This window comes from Pinus tabuliformis, chromosome 6 (genome assembly GCF_031772625.1).
Source record: "Pinus tabuliformis cultivar Carrire ecotype Pingquan chromosome 6, CPIR1, whole genome shotgun sequence".
Taxonomy (NCBI): Eukaryota; Viridiplantae; Streptophyta; class Pinopsida; order Pinales; family Pinaceae; genus Pinus; species Pinus tabuliformis.
Window position 1 is genome coordinate 1984289037 of NC_142292.1, and position 13526 is coordinate 1984302562.

Sequence of the window (13526 nt, forward strand, 5' to 3'; positions counted from 1 at the left end):
GAAGGAAGGGAGGAAGAATGGGAAGAGCGATCTCATAATGCCTCCGAACAGCACACTTCAAAGAGGCAATGGATAGAGCTACAAGGGGAGTTTCGTAAAATCAAACCGCCACACTTTGATGGGGAATTGGAGGAATCAGCTGAGGCATGGTTGATTAATATGAATAAATACTTCCAGCTATATGAGTACGACCACAACCTCAAGGCACAGTTGGCCATTTTCCAATTGTAGGGAAAAGCCACCCTGTGGTGGGAAGAAGTGAAGATTGTAAAAGGAGTAAGCAACAGAACATAACGTGGGAGAAATTTCAAAGATACTTTAAAGAAAGATACCTGACCGAGCGTTTTTATGATGAAAAGGTGAGAGAATTCCATGACTTGTGGTTGGGACAGCAAACTATGGACGATTTTATCACTCGTTTTACTTCATTACTTCGTTACGTGCCTTATATTAGAGAAGAGAAGGCTAAAGTACAGAGGTTCGTTAGTAGTTTACCCTTGAGTATGCGGGAAAGGATTGAGTTTGACAATCCAAAGACAATGGATGAAGTAATATGTAAAGCCAGGATTTGTTACCAGCAGGGAAAACAGAAGGGAGAAAACCCACGTAAAAGATGGAATGATAAGAGGAGTAACAAGCCGGCTGGGAATAATAAAGGGAATCGTGGTAGTGGTAACAAGGGTTTTGCTAAGGAACAAAACAGCAAAAATGGACAGAAAAATTCACTCAGGTCAAAGCCAACCAGTGAGTCCAGAATCAACGAACAACCTATAAAGTTGAACAGTGAAGGGACAGCAAGGCCGCCGACCATGGTGGAATTCGAAGGTAAAGTTTCAGACCTTACTGTAATTGTTTTAATTGATCCTGGAGCCACCCTAAGTTATATTAGTCCTAAGGTTGTAGAGTATTGTAAATTGAAACCTTTTAAATTTAAGAACCCCTGGTTAGTACAGCTAGCCACAAGGGAAAAGAGGCGAGTGCTTGCTAAGGTAATTAACTACCCTTTAAAGATAGAAAGACAATCAGTGGTGGTAGATTTGAATGTTCTTCCCCTTGGTTCGTATGATGTTCTAATTGGTATGGACTGGTTAGAAAAACATTGGCCCATAGTCACCTGTAAAACAAAGACTATTTATTTCAGAGATGAGCTTGGAGCAAGGCAAGTGATGCAAGGGATTAAGCGGCTAATGAAAATTCGGCCAATAATCGCTTCTCAGTTAGCAAAATGCATTAGGAAGGGATGTCAGATTTATGCCATCCAAGTGGGCTACGCTGACTCAAAAGACAAAGCAACCCTATTGGAAAACATTCCAGTGATACAAGAATTTGTAGATGTATTTCCGGAGGAAATTCCCAGGCTGCCACCTAAAAGAGACATAGACTTTACTATCGAACTGGTGCCAGGGGCAGCCCCGGTATCCCGAGCACCCTACAAAATGAGCACACCAGAATTGACTAAGCTAAAAATGCAGTTACAGGAGCTGTTAGACAAAAACTACATTCGCCCCAGTGTGTCCCCCTGGGGAGCCCCGGTATTGTTCGTTAAGAAAAAGGACGGGACCCTTCGTATGTGTGTGGATTATCATCAGTTAAATAAATTGACGATCAAGAATAAGTATCCTTTACCCCAGATTGATGAAATTTTCGATCAAGTAAAAGGAGCAACGGTATTCTCCAAGATTGATTTGCGATCAAGGTACCACCAAATCAGGATTAAGGAGGAGGACATATCTAAGACTGCTTTTAGAACAAGATATGGACATTACGAGTTTGTGGTGCTACCCTTCGGGTTGACCAATGCACCCGCAACTTTTATGTGTTTAATGAACAGTATATTTCATCAGTATTTGGATAGGTTTGTGCTGATTTTTATTGATGACATACTGATATATTCCCGAACTATGGAAGAACACAGGGAGCACCTCAAGTTGGTACTGCAAACCCTCCGAGAACATCGGTTATATGCCAAGTTCAGCAAGTGCGATTTCTTTAAAGAACATATACAATATTTGGGACATATAATCACTAAAGAAGGGATCGCAGTGGACCCCGAAAAGATAAGGACCATAATGGAATGGCCGGTACCAAAGGATGTGGTAGACATCAGATCCTTCATGGGTTTAGCAGGTTATTACAGATGGTTTGTAGAGGGATTCTCGAGAGTAGCTTATCCTATTACTTCCTTGCAGAAAAAAGGAAGAACCTTCAGGTGGACAGCCAAATGCCAAAAGAGTTTTGAGCAGTTGAAGCATCTACTCACCACCGCACCCATTCTAGGCATAACTGATCCTAGTAAGGACCATGTGGTGTTCACTGATGCAAGCAAGGAAGGTGTAGGAGGCATGTTGATGCAATAATGGAGAGTAATTGCTTATGAATCAATGAAACTAAAAGAACATGAACAGAAATACTCCACTTATGATCTAGAATTGGCAGCTGTTATTCACGCTTTAAAAATGTGGCGACATTATCTTATAGGAAGGAAATTTTTATTATTGACAGATCACCATAGTCTGACCAATTATTTTAGCCAACCCACCTTAAATGCCAGGCAAGCACGGTGGGTGGATTTCCTAAGTGGTTTTGATTTCGAAATCAAGCATTTGAAGGGGAAGGAGAATCGGGTGGCAGATGCTCTAAGTCGGAAATTGCAATGTCTGTATGAGATTTCCTATAGCAAATGGAAAAGTTCCTTCAGGGACATGATTAGACAAGCAGCAGAGCAAGATAATGAATATCAGCAAATAAAACAGCAAGTACAGCACTCCAACAGTAAGGAAAAATAGTAGGGTTATGTGTTAGATACCGCTGGAATGTTGTATTATCAGGATAGGCTATATGTACCCTACCAGAATAGCATTAAAAACTTGATTTTGGATGAATTTCATAAAAGTCACTATGCGGGACACCCAGGATATCAGAAAATGATTACAGCACTCAAAAAAGAGTATTATTGGCTAGGCATGAAGAAGGATGTGGTTGAATACCTGGCACGTTGTCTGGAGTGTCAACAAATTAAGGCAGAGCACCAACACCTTGCGGGACTATTACAACCGTTACCTGTCCCAGAATGGAAATGGGAAACTGTCTCCATGGACTTCATAACAGGTTTGCCCAAGACAAAGAAAAATAATGATTCCATCATGGTGGTGGTGGACAAGTTAAGTAAATCGGCACATTTTATACCTGTACAATCTACTTTTAAAGCGATGCAGATTGACCACATTTTCATGCAGAACATTTTTAAGCTGCATGGGTTACCTAAAACAATAATTTCGGACCGTGATGTAAAATTCACCTCGGTTTTTTGGGAAACATTGTATGGAGAATTAGGAACTCAGCTGAATTTCAGTACAGCTTATCACCCTCAGACTGACAAACAAACCGAACAGGTGAACTAGGTGTTGGAAGACATGTTAAGGGCATATGTAATGCAGCAACCGACCAAGTGGGAAGAATATCTGCACTTGGTCGAGTTCGCATAAAATAATGGCTATCATGCATCATTGCAAATGAGCCCATTTGAAGTCTTGTATGGGCAAAAGTGTCGCACGCCCTCAAGCTGGAGTGGACCGGAAGTTAGATTAATGTTGGAACCCGATATTCTCAAGGAAATGGAGGAGATGGTTAAGAATGTACAGTCTAATTTAAAAGCAACTCAGGATAGGCAAAAGAATTTCGCTGACCGGAAAAGGAGGTTTAAAGAGTACCAAGTCGGTGATCATGTGTATGTGAGGATTCATGCAAGAAGAAGCACATTACAATGGAGTGGATGCGCTAAGTTAACACCTCGGTTTTGTGGACCATTCCAGGTCTTAGCAAGAATTGGGCCGGTGGTGTACTAGCTCGCTCTGCCAAGTCACCTACGAGTTCACAATGTCTTCCATGTCTCAGTGTTAAAAAAATATGTTTATGATCCTAAACATGTAATCTGATGGCAGGATATATAGGTAGGAATTATCTCCGGTAGTTCAGTCCAAATGTTTTCTTCTAAAGAAACTGACTTAGGATGTTGCATGTTGCAATTCGAACCGAAAGGAGAAATCCTGGTCAAGCCGCTAAACATCCTCGACCGAAGAGAAGTAATGTTGTAGAAGCGGGCTATTACCCAAGTTAAAGTGCAGTGGCAGCACTTTGGGCCTGAGGAGGCCACCTAGGAAGATGCTAAACTTATGAAAAAGGCTTACCCATAACTGTTCATAATTGAAAGACATCGGGACGATGTCTAATTTCAGGAGGGGGAGATGTGATACCCCCAGAATATTGTAAATACTTTATTTACCATAGTAAAAAAAAAAGGAAACAAACTGAAGGATGATGGTTATTTGAATTAAATAATATTTTCAATTATTGGCAATGGAAAATGTTTTAAGCATTATAAAAAAACTGGCAACTTCCGAGGAGGGAAGTTGGAAAAGGCAGTTGCTGGAAATGCAACCCTAACTACCTCCCCTAAGTGTGAGACTCCAAGAAAAAGGAGTGAGGGGAGGAAAAACCGTGCTGAAAGGTCAGACGGTAGGAAGGAAATGCTAAGTCTGGTGATGACCAGATAGCATGCACTTGGTGTGCAACAAACTTGCAGAGGTTAGTGACCTTGCAAGAGAGCTCGGGGGGAGATACAGTCGAGGAGGACGTATCTCATGGTTGGGCGGACAGCAGACAGATAATAACGTAAGAGAACCTTCATAAAGGTGCACTACTTTTCTAGCAGAAGTCAGGTAAGTGGTCTATCCTGAAAACTTGAAGTTGCTGAATAAAAAGAATAGTACTTGATGTGCTCGTAAACAGTTAAGAGTTGTAGTTTCTTTTGTTTGTTTATCTAGAAACTGTGGTAGAAATATTATTATAAAAAAACAAAAAACAAAAAAAGAGACGAATAGGTATCTATGGGGCTAGCAAAACAGTCCAGAACTATAATTCTGTCTATAGTGAATTGTAGCGTTAGACTTATTACAGTTACAAATGGAGTCTAAGGAATGAGGCTTAAATATTAAGCGAAAATCTTGGAGCTTAAATCTGTCTCAGGAGATACTCGGATGAGTCAAATGTATGGGAAAATGAACCAAATTTAGTGTTGGCCCTACTGTGCGTGTTAATTGTTATAACCAGCCTTTAAACAAACCTTAATACATTAGGGTTAATATGGTTTGGCCAATTCCTTAAATATCAGAATGCAAGGGTTTAGCTTTACCCGACTCGTTTTCAGCGAGGGTAATACCATATCGACCTGAAAACAAATGCGGCAGCTCGTACAGTATAGATAGGGAGAACGGTTGTATGTCTTGGGAATATTCTGTTGAGTTATTCACAGAGGAAATTGGAACACATGTATAGAGTTAAATCTTAATTTTTAGGACCATGTAAGCATGCTACTCCTATTATGGACTATTCAAGTAAACCAGAAATTCTTCGACTCGGGTTTCGTAGTAACAAACCCTCAATATTGTAACTAAGGTCTGAGTCGCTAATGGAATCTCAGAGTATTAACTACAAAAGACATAAGGGGTTCATAACCATGGAAACAAGAGCGCTAACAAAACATACAGTAAGTCTTTTATTTTCTTTACAATAAGAGAAACAATCACCCTTTAAAACAAAATCAACCATGTAGCCATGCAGGAGTATAATAAACAAAATCCATATACAAAAAACGGCAAGGGGTGCCTGCCTGACTTATAGAACCTACAACTTGCATGAAGTAATAGAGAACAATGATACTTCGAGAAATGAAAGCAGTTAACCTCTGAAATGATAGTCCATCCAGACACATGGACAACCAATAAATTACAGAGCCAGTTTCATTACAGTCGCGGGGAAAAAAATAACAATTATATAAATATACTTCAATAGGGATGATTAAAGAGAAATAACCGAATAGAAACAAACATAAACAATTCATGCAACCTGCGATTTCAATACAATACAATTGCTAGACAACGGAAAGAGTGGCATTATAAACAAATAATTGTAATCCAGGATAATATGGCCCTTCATTGAATATAGGCAAGTATTAAAATCCTGAACTTTAGCAAAACCCATAATAACAAGACTATAACCAGAGTTAAATTACAAGCTTAGGAGGTGGATGAGGAAATTACTCCAAAGTGGCCTCAAACGCAGGACCACAGGGAGCCCTCAGCTTATAACAGAAAACCCTACCTAGCACTATCCAGGCCTATGCTTGTGAATTCAAACGACAATAACAAAGAAGGAATTGGATCTCCAAAACTGAAGTAAAACTTCCAGAAAACTTCAGGATTCATCCATGCCCTTGGCCCAAAACCTTTTCTTTGCATAGAATGCTTACCCGGAACAAAACGCCCAGCAATAACTCGTGAAAAGGGTTGCCATCCATCAACAATGAGCACTAACAGTGCAAAAGGAGAAACCAAACAACAAAACCAAACGCAAAATGCAGAGGAAGGAATGATGCACATCCGCAGTGAGGCGGTGGAATAGCCTTTCGGAAGAAGCCTGGCCATTGGATTGGCCTCCCTCCTCCTTCGCCGTCGATGGGGTGAGGAATCCAAGGTTGCAGACACCAAGGTTTCATCTGCACGCTCCACGTCAAGCAGGACAGCGCAAGGATTAATGCAATGCAGAGAATAATAAAGCCAAAAGGATCGAAATGTGATATTTATGGTGTGGAAGGACAGAGAAATAAAATACAGTAGATTTAGTTGTCAGTCTAAAGTATTCAACATAAATGCTCATGGGAACTCTAACCATAGAGTTGGATGGAGAACCGAACCAAAGCTAGTGCTAAGGGTTGGCACATCAACAAGGTTCAAATACTCATTTAAAAAAAAACATAATTGAGTAATTGAACCTCGTATGACCCCCGAATTGTAATGGATAGGTGCTAGCACTCTCGGTAGAAATATTTTTTTTTTACTGTGTACATATGTAGATTTAGGAGTCTCACATCAAACCTTATGGCCATTAACCAAGTCCATAGATCAAAATTCATAACCTCATGTCACAACATTTTGTCATTGTTAAATTTTAAATAAATTATACAATTTATTATATTAACTTTTTTTTGGTCAATTGTTAGAAATCTAGAAAATATTTGTTGGAATTGCAAGTTTAATCTATGTAGTTTACACAACCCATCGCCCAAGGAAAATTAATTGGTTAAACTGTATTTGAATGCATAAATTGTGCCTTGAAATGCCCTTGGGCAATGGGATTGTGTAAACTACATGGCTTAAACTTGCAATTCCAAAAATACTTTTACAAAATTTCCCACAAAAATGAGCAAAAAATACATGTGGAAAAAGGCTAAAATGTGGAATAATAAAATTACAAAATGTTTTAACTAGAATAATTTATTTTTTCCAAATAATATATATGTCACAAGGTTCTTTGAACCTCAAGGTTCTTTGAACTTCAACCTTGAGGTTCAAATTAAAGATTTCTTCAAACAATTTATTATATTACTCTTAAGTAAATTATTCAATTTTATTTGGTTTGACTTTGCTGATTACCACCCTTGGAGTCTTATTATATTACTCTTAAATAAATTATTCAATTTTATTTGGTTTGACTTTGCTGATTCACCACCCTGTGGAGTCTTTAAACATATAGATTAAAATTAATTAAAAAAAATCAATTAATAAGTTAAAAATAATCCTACATGCTTTTCATACTCAAAGTTCATTCAAGGCAATCTTGAAAGGAAAGGAGAGGAGAGGAAAATTACTAAACAAAAACATGCTTCTCATACTCAAAGTTCATTCAAGGCAATCTTGAAAGGAAAGAAAAGGAGAGGAAAATTACCCAACAAAAAAATAGTAGTTAAGCAAGGGGATTAATGTTATGCAACGCAGGCTGACGTCTGCATATTGGACATGAATTTTGAAGACGAAACCATTCAAGAATGCACTTGGAATGATAAAGATGTTTGCACGACAACTGTTTTGCAGGGTGTGTAGTGGAAAATGAGTCTTGACAAATTGGGCATATCACTCCGTCACCCTTATCACTTTCTTCGCTGCTGCTGCTAATGATAACGGTTGGCAACCCATCCACTGCTGCACTAATATTATTCACTATTTCCTCCTCGGAAAGACTTCTACTTAAGCTTTGTTCTCCAGAGGTAACAATGATAATTTCAAGCCTGAAATCGAAGTTATACGTATAGTCTTCTAGATATTGTTTGATCTCACGCCATGAGAATCTGGAATTCCATATAATTTGAGTTTCAGTGGAAAAATTTAATTGTTCGTTGGGTTGGCGAAAATCTTGTATGCGTCGAACAACAATAAAGTTGCGAGGGAATGTCAATGTTGTGAGATAGTCCTCGCTCTCTTCGTTCAATCTGAGACGATGAACGTTGTCTCCACGCCATCGATAATCTAATCCGCGTATATCAATATTTTCTGATAAACTCTCTATTCCCCGAAGCTGGTGATGATAAATGTTACCCATGGGAACTGTGTTAACTCTCACAGTAGACACCAAATTCTCATCTTCAATTCCGCGAGTTTCAGTTGCTGCTGCCGCTGTTGGGTTTTGAGGAATAATTCCTCCATTTAATTCCACAAATCTCATAATGTTAACGACGGAGTTTCTCTCATAATTATACAAATTTCGACCCCTAATTCCATTGTCTTCTTCCATTGTTGCCACAATACCTACTTCAACTCTACTGAATGTTGCGTTACCCTCTGCTGCTGCTGGATGGATCTTCTCGCTAATGGATGATATTGATTTTGATGACTCATGGACACTATAAATAAATAGTGTCTCGTTGGGTTGCAGTTATGACGGTTGTCATAATTTTTCAAAGCCGACGGTGATGATGACATTTTAATCAAAACTCTCTACGTTTCAATGAAAGAGGGTTAAATTTATGCACTTTTACCAACTCAAGGATTTAGTATAACTTTTAAATAATAATAGTGTTGTTTCTCCTTCTCACGCTGCAAGGTTTAAGTTCAAACTTCTAACAACTTTTAATAAATATATTTAATAAGTGTATCATTATGACAAGTTGTAGTGGATGAAAGGATGATGATCAATTTTATTTGGAATGTGTAATTTTTTATTCACTAATTAAATCTGGTGGTGCAATTTCTTATTCAATAGTTAAATATTCAAAAATTACCCGTGAGCTTGTTCTCTCTTCTCATAAAATTGACTTATAAGTTATTGGAATAGGAATTTACGCTATTTTAAATTCATAGTTAAATATTCAAAAATTATCCATGAGCTTATCTTCTCTTCTCATAAAATTGACTTATAAGTTATTGGAATAGGAATTTATAGGCTTTTAAATTCATAATAAATAGGCCAAGTATGCAAGAATAGGATTTCCTTATTCATACTTAGTAATATTAAAAAAATACTTATGTACACTAGCTTCGGTGAATTATCTAACAAAGACTACTTTTTATTAATCTTACATAATTAATTTTTAAATAAATCACAAAAAATTATATTTTTTTTCTTAAATAAACATTTCATCCCCTAAATGTAATGTCAAAATTATCTTAAAAGTACCCCATTAAACAAGATAGCCTTGTCATACATGGTTAGACAGATTTGTGGGAACTATTAGACTAACACCATTTAACTTAAAGAATATTAGATAAGTTCATAGATTAGTACACATATTTTAGCATGAGAAAAATAAGAATTTTGGGAATCAAGACCATATAATAAAATTGAGAAGGGGTTGTGCTTACTCGAAAGCCCACATTAAACACTTTCGTGACATGGTACAAATGTGATTGTATGAAAGATTTATTAATGACCATAGTCCAATCAACCTAGGATGAAGATCTTTTAATCAATACAATCATTGTTGTATAAACACAATAACTAACACATACGTTTGTAGAAACCACATGGAATATGGTTATTATTATGACATGTATACATAAATTTATACATACATGTGTGTGAGAGAGAGAGAGAGAGTATGTATTATATTCCTTGTACTACTAGTTCCAGGTGCAATTTTTTGAGTTGGGCATCTAGAAGTGTCATAGTGGACATAAGCTCTTCTCTAAGAAAAAATGGTATTTTGCAATATCTTTGCGAATTTTGGTAGATAGTTTTAGTGTTTCACTCATATATTTGTAATTTTGATTAATGGACTATAGTTGTATTCTAATAATAATTTAATAGAATGGAAACTTGTAGATGTGATTCATATCTTTTAACTTCAAGGATGCATGCAAAATTACATATAAAAGAGCATATTAACCAAATAATTTAACACATGGAAAAGAAGTGAAAATCGTAAAGTAACCATGAGATCAATGATCTGAAAATGGAATGTACTTGTTTAAGGGTGCAAGGTATCCATTTCCAATAATTTCAACTGTGAGCTAGACACTCCAAATGACCTCTAAAAATGTATAAACTTCTTATTTCTTATACAGAGATAGACTGTAGGGGCATTCACCGGACATGTCACCTCTAAAAAGAAGATGAGTTCCAGAGGCTACCTGGCCCTCTACAGGCTCTACCTAAAGAAATAACAAAGTAAACACTTAGAAGTCTTTGACATACACATACTTGAAGTTTAAGGTCTTGCGGAATAAGACAAGTAACTTTCGGCAGCTGAACAGGTGATTATGTGTGTATGCAAGTTATATTTATTTGTTGTTTAATACTTTATATCATTTTTGTTTAGCATATCATCTTCAGCAAATAAAGACATCAAAATGATAAAGCAGTTCACCCCCCCTCTGGGCTACATCTGCTGGACCAAACCTCTCCAACTAGGCTTGTCCTCTTGTATTAAAATTGCTACAAAGGCTAATACAAGAATATGGGTGTCTCAAAGGACAGATTTGACTGTAAATACAGAATCAGAGGATAGGAATTAGCCAAACATGCTCTTTTCTAAACACTAAACAATGAATTTTGTACCTTATACAGTACTTTCCCCAATTGGCCCTAGTGGCCCTTTAAACTTGCATGGAGAATTTCGAGGTGAAGATGACCTCAATTGGTTCTGAAATCTCTGCCATTAGACTCAGAAGGTCGAAAATAGCAGACATAGGCTTTTGAATCACCAAAAACGGATGAACATAGCCCCCAAACAGCTCATGCACTGAAATGGCCCTAGTGGCCCTGAAAGCTTCCCTGAAGCTAAACAGTGAAAAGAATACTTCAAAAGGAAAAAAAGAGCTGCAGAAATGGATTTAGAAGGCTGGAAAACTTCAGGAATGACCTTCGTTCCACATTCACTAGTTGCACAATTCCCAATGCAGCTCCCAAATTGATTTGACCCTAGTGGCTCCTGGAACTTTCACGGTTCCAAAACCTCTGCAAATGACCTCATATCGCTGTAATACCTCCACCAATGGCTTCATAAGGTCGAAAATACCCAAAATCAAAAAAAAAATTGTCCAAAACCGACTTTCCTAGCCAAAGTTATGGCCATTTAAAGTTTCTCTAGTTTTCCCCTAGAAAAACTCCAGCTAACTTTAGTTAACTCCAGTTAGCTCCGCCAATTATGGCGGGTCCGCCAAATTTGGCGCTCTTGCCAAAATTCCGCCAACTTAACTGCAGTTACATTTAATGTTTGGTGGTTGCCTCAGATTTCGTGCCAGGCGGAATATTCCTTTTTTTTTTTTGAAAAATTAAAATTTCTAATGTTATGGACAAATTCTTCTTTTTGCCATAACTTCCTCATACGGCGACCGTTTTTCGAACCGTTTGTGGCACCGGAATCGGGAAGACGAGCACTTTCCATTCATTCAACTTTGAACTAGTTCTAATCACTTTAAATTTTGAGCATTTTCCGACACTTAGGACATGAGCACCTGATCACACCTCCCAAATGAGAAGGCTTTTGGTCCCCAAAAGCTCACTGTATCTCTGAACTGAACTGTACAGCACTTGAGGAATAGAAATATCCTCTTCCATTCAGCCAAAAGAGCATACTGATGCCAAAATGTCTTTCCTTATCAACTGTCGTCATGGCGAATGTTGCTGCATAAAGCAAGTACTCGTCGAATCCCGACCAAGCTTGTTCGCCAGACAAATTGAAAGTTTGCAGAAACCAGCAATGAAACTTTCTGATATATGAGCTGAAATATTCCCCTAAACATGTGCGCTTGTCAGCTGTCACGATGCCCATCTATGGCACCTCCGCTCCAGAAGAAGAGCTGCCTCCCAAATGAGAAGGCTCTTATAAAGATGAAACACTTCATCCTTTCTCCTCTTTACAATCTTGGAGATCAAATTAACTTTTTCCAAGTCAATATTACATTACATGCCTGGTTAAAAACAAAGTAATCAACCCTTCAAGTTAATCACACATACATGTTTAAAATACAAGGAAATCATCATGATCCATGTGCTCATGCATATCATTCTCATGCATGCAATTTATCCTTCAACTTTGTCTTAAGTACAATCATAAGCACAAGATCCTCAATCACATGTACATGTACTTTCAAAGCTGAAATGAATATAACTTCCGTTGCAATAGAGTGAATCTCATACTCAGCTTTTCCTTCCTGCAACTTGCATTCCCTTAACAAAGAAATGCATTCAATCAAAAGACATGCCACTTTAATTGGATAACAATTCTAACCATTGCTTACCAATCCATTTCAAAGGCGCTTCCTTTAACTGCACATCAATATTAACATGCGTATCATCCTGACACATATCAATGATGGAAACTTCCTTCCAATTCTTGCCATACTCTTTCTCCCATTTCTTCAATTTTCGTGGAAGCATTGTTGGCTTCAGAGTCCAACACCTTTCAACAGAATGTCCTTGCTTATGGCAATAAGTGCAACACAGGTTCATCTTCTTGATAGCATGATTTTCATTGTTCAATGGAACTTTGGCTTCTTGCCTCCTTTCCTTCAAAAGTTTCTTGTATGTTTCCATTCTTTTCCAACATCTAGAAACACTATGGTTAAACAAACCACAAAAAGAACATGCAATTCTTTTCCAATGCTTATGTGGAAATTTTCCATGCTTTACATGATCAAAGGAAATATGATTGAAATCAGATTTATACCTTTCCCTTTCACCTTCATTACCTTCATGAGGAGGTGAATCAAAAGAAGAAGAAGCTCCTTTTGGAACACCATGAATCCTTGCAATGGCTTTAGAGCTTTCACCACTTCCTTGTTCAAGTGCATGCTTATGCACACCTTCTTCCTGCAAGGTCTGTTTCAAACTATTGCATTCCTCAAGGATACAACCTTGAGATAAAGAACCTGAAATGAAACTCCTTCTAGGAACTGTTTCAATTGCCTTCATGGCTGCTTTGGAACTTTCTCCACAAGATTGTCCATAGCCAAGACCCAAATTCTTAGGCCTTACCTCAACCATTATTGGCTCAACTATACCCTGTGCATGTTTGCCCAATCCTTTTCCTTCATATCCCATTTTGGACATCAACTTGGACCCTATGCCTCTGGTATGTTTCTCAAAAGAACCAAGATAAACATTCTTATCAGAATTTGAAGACAAACTAGAATTGTTTACCTCTTCTTCCAGCTGATACTTGGCTAAGGCTTCTTTGGCAACAAGGAGTTGTG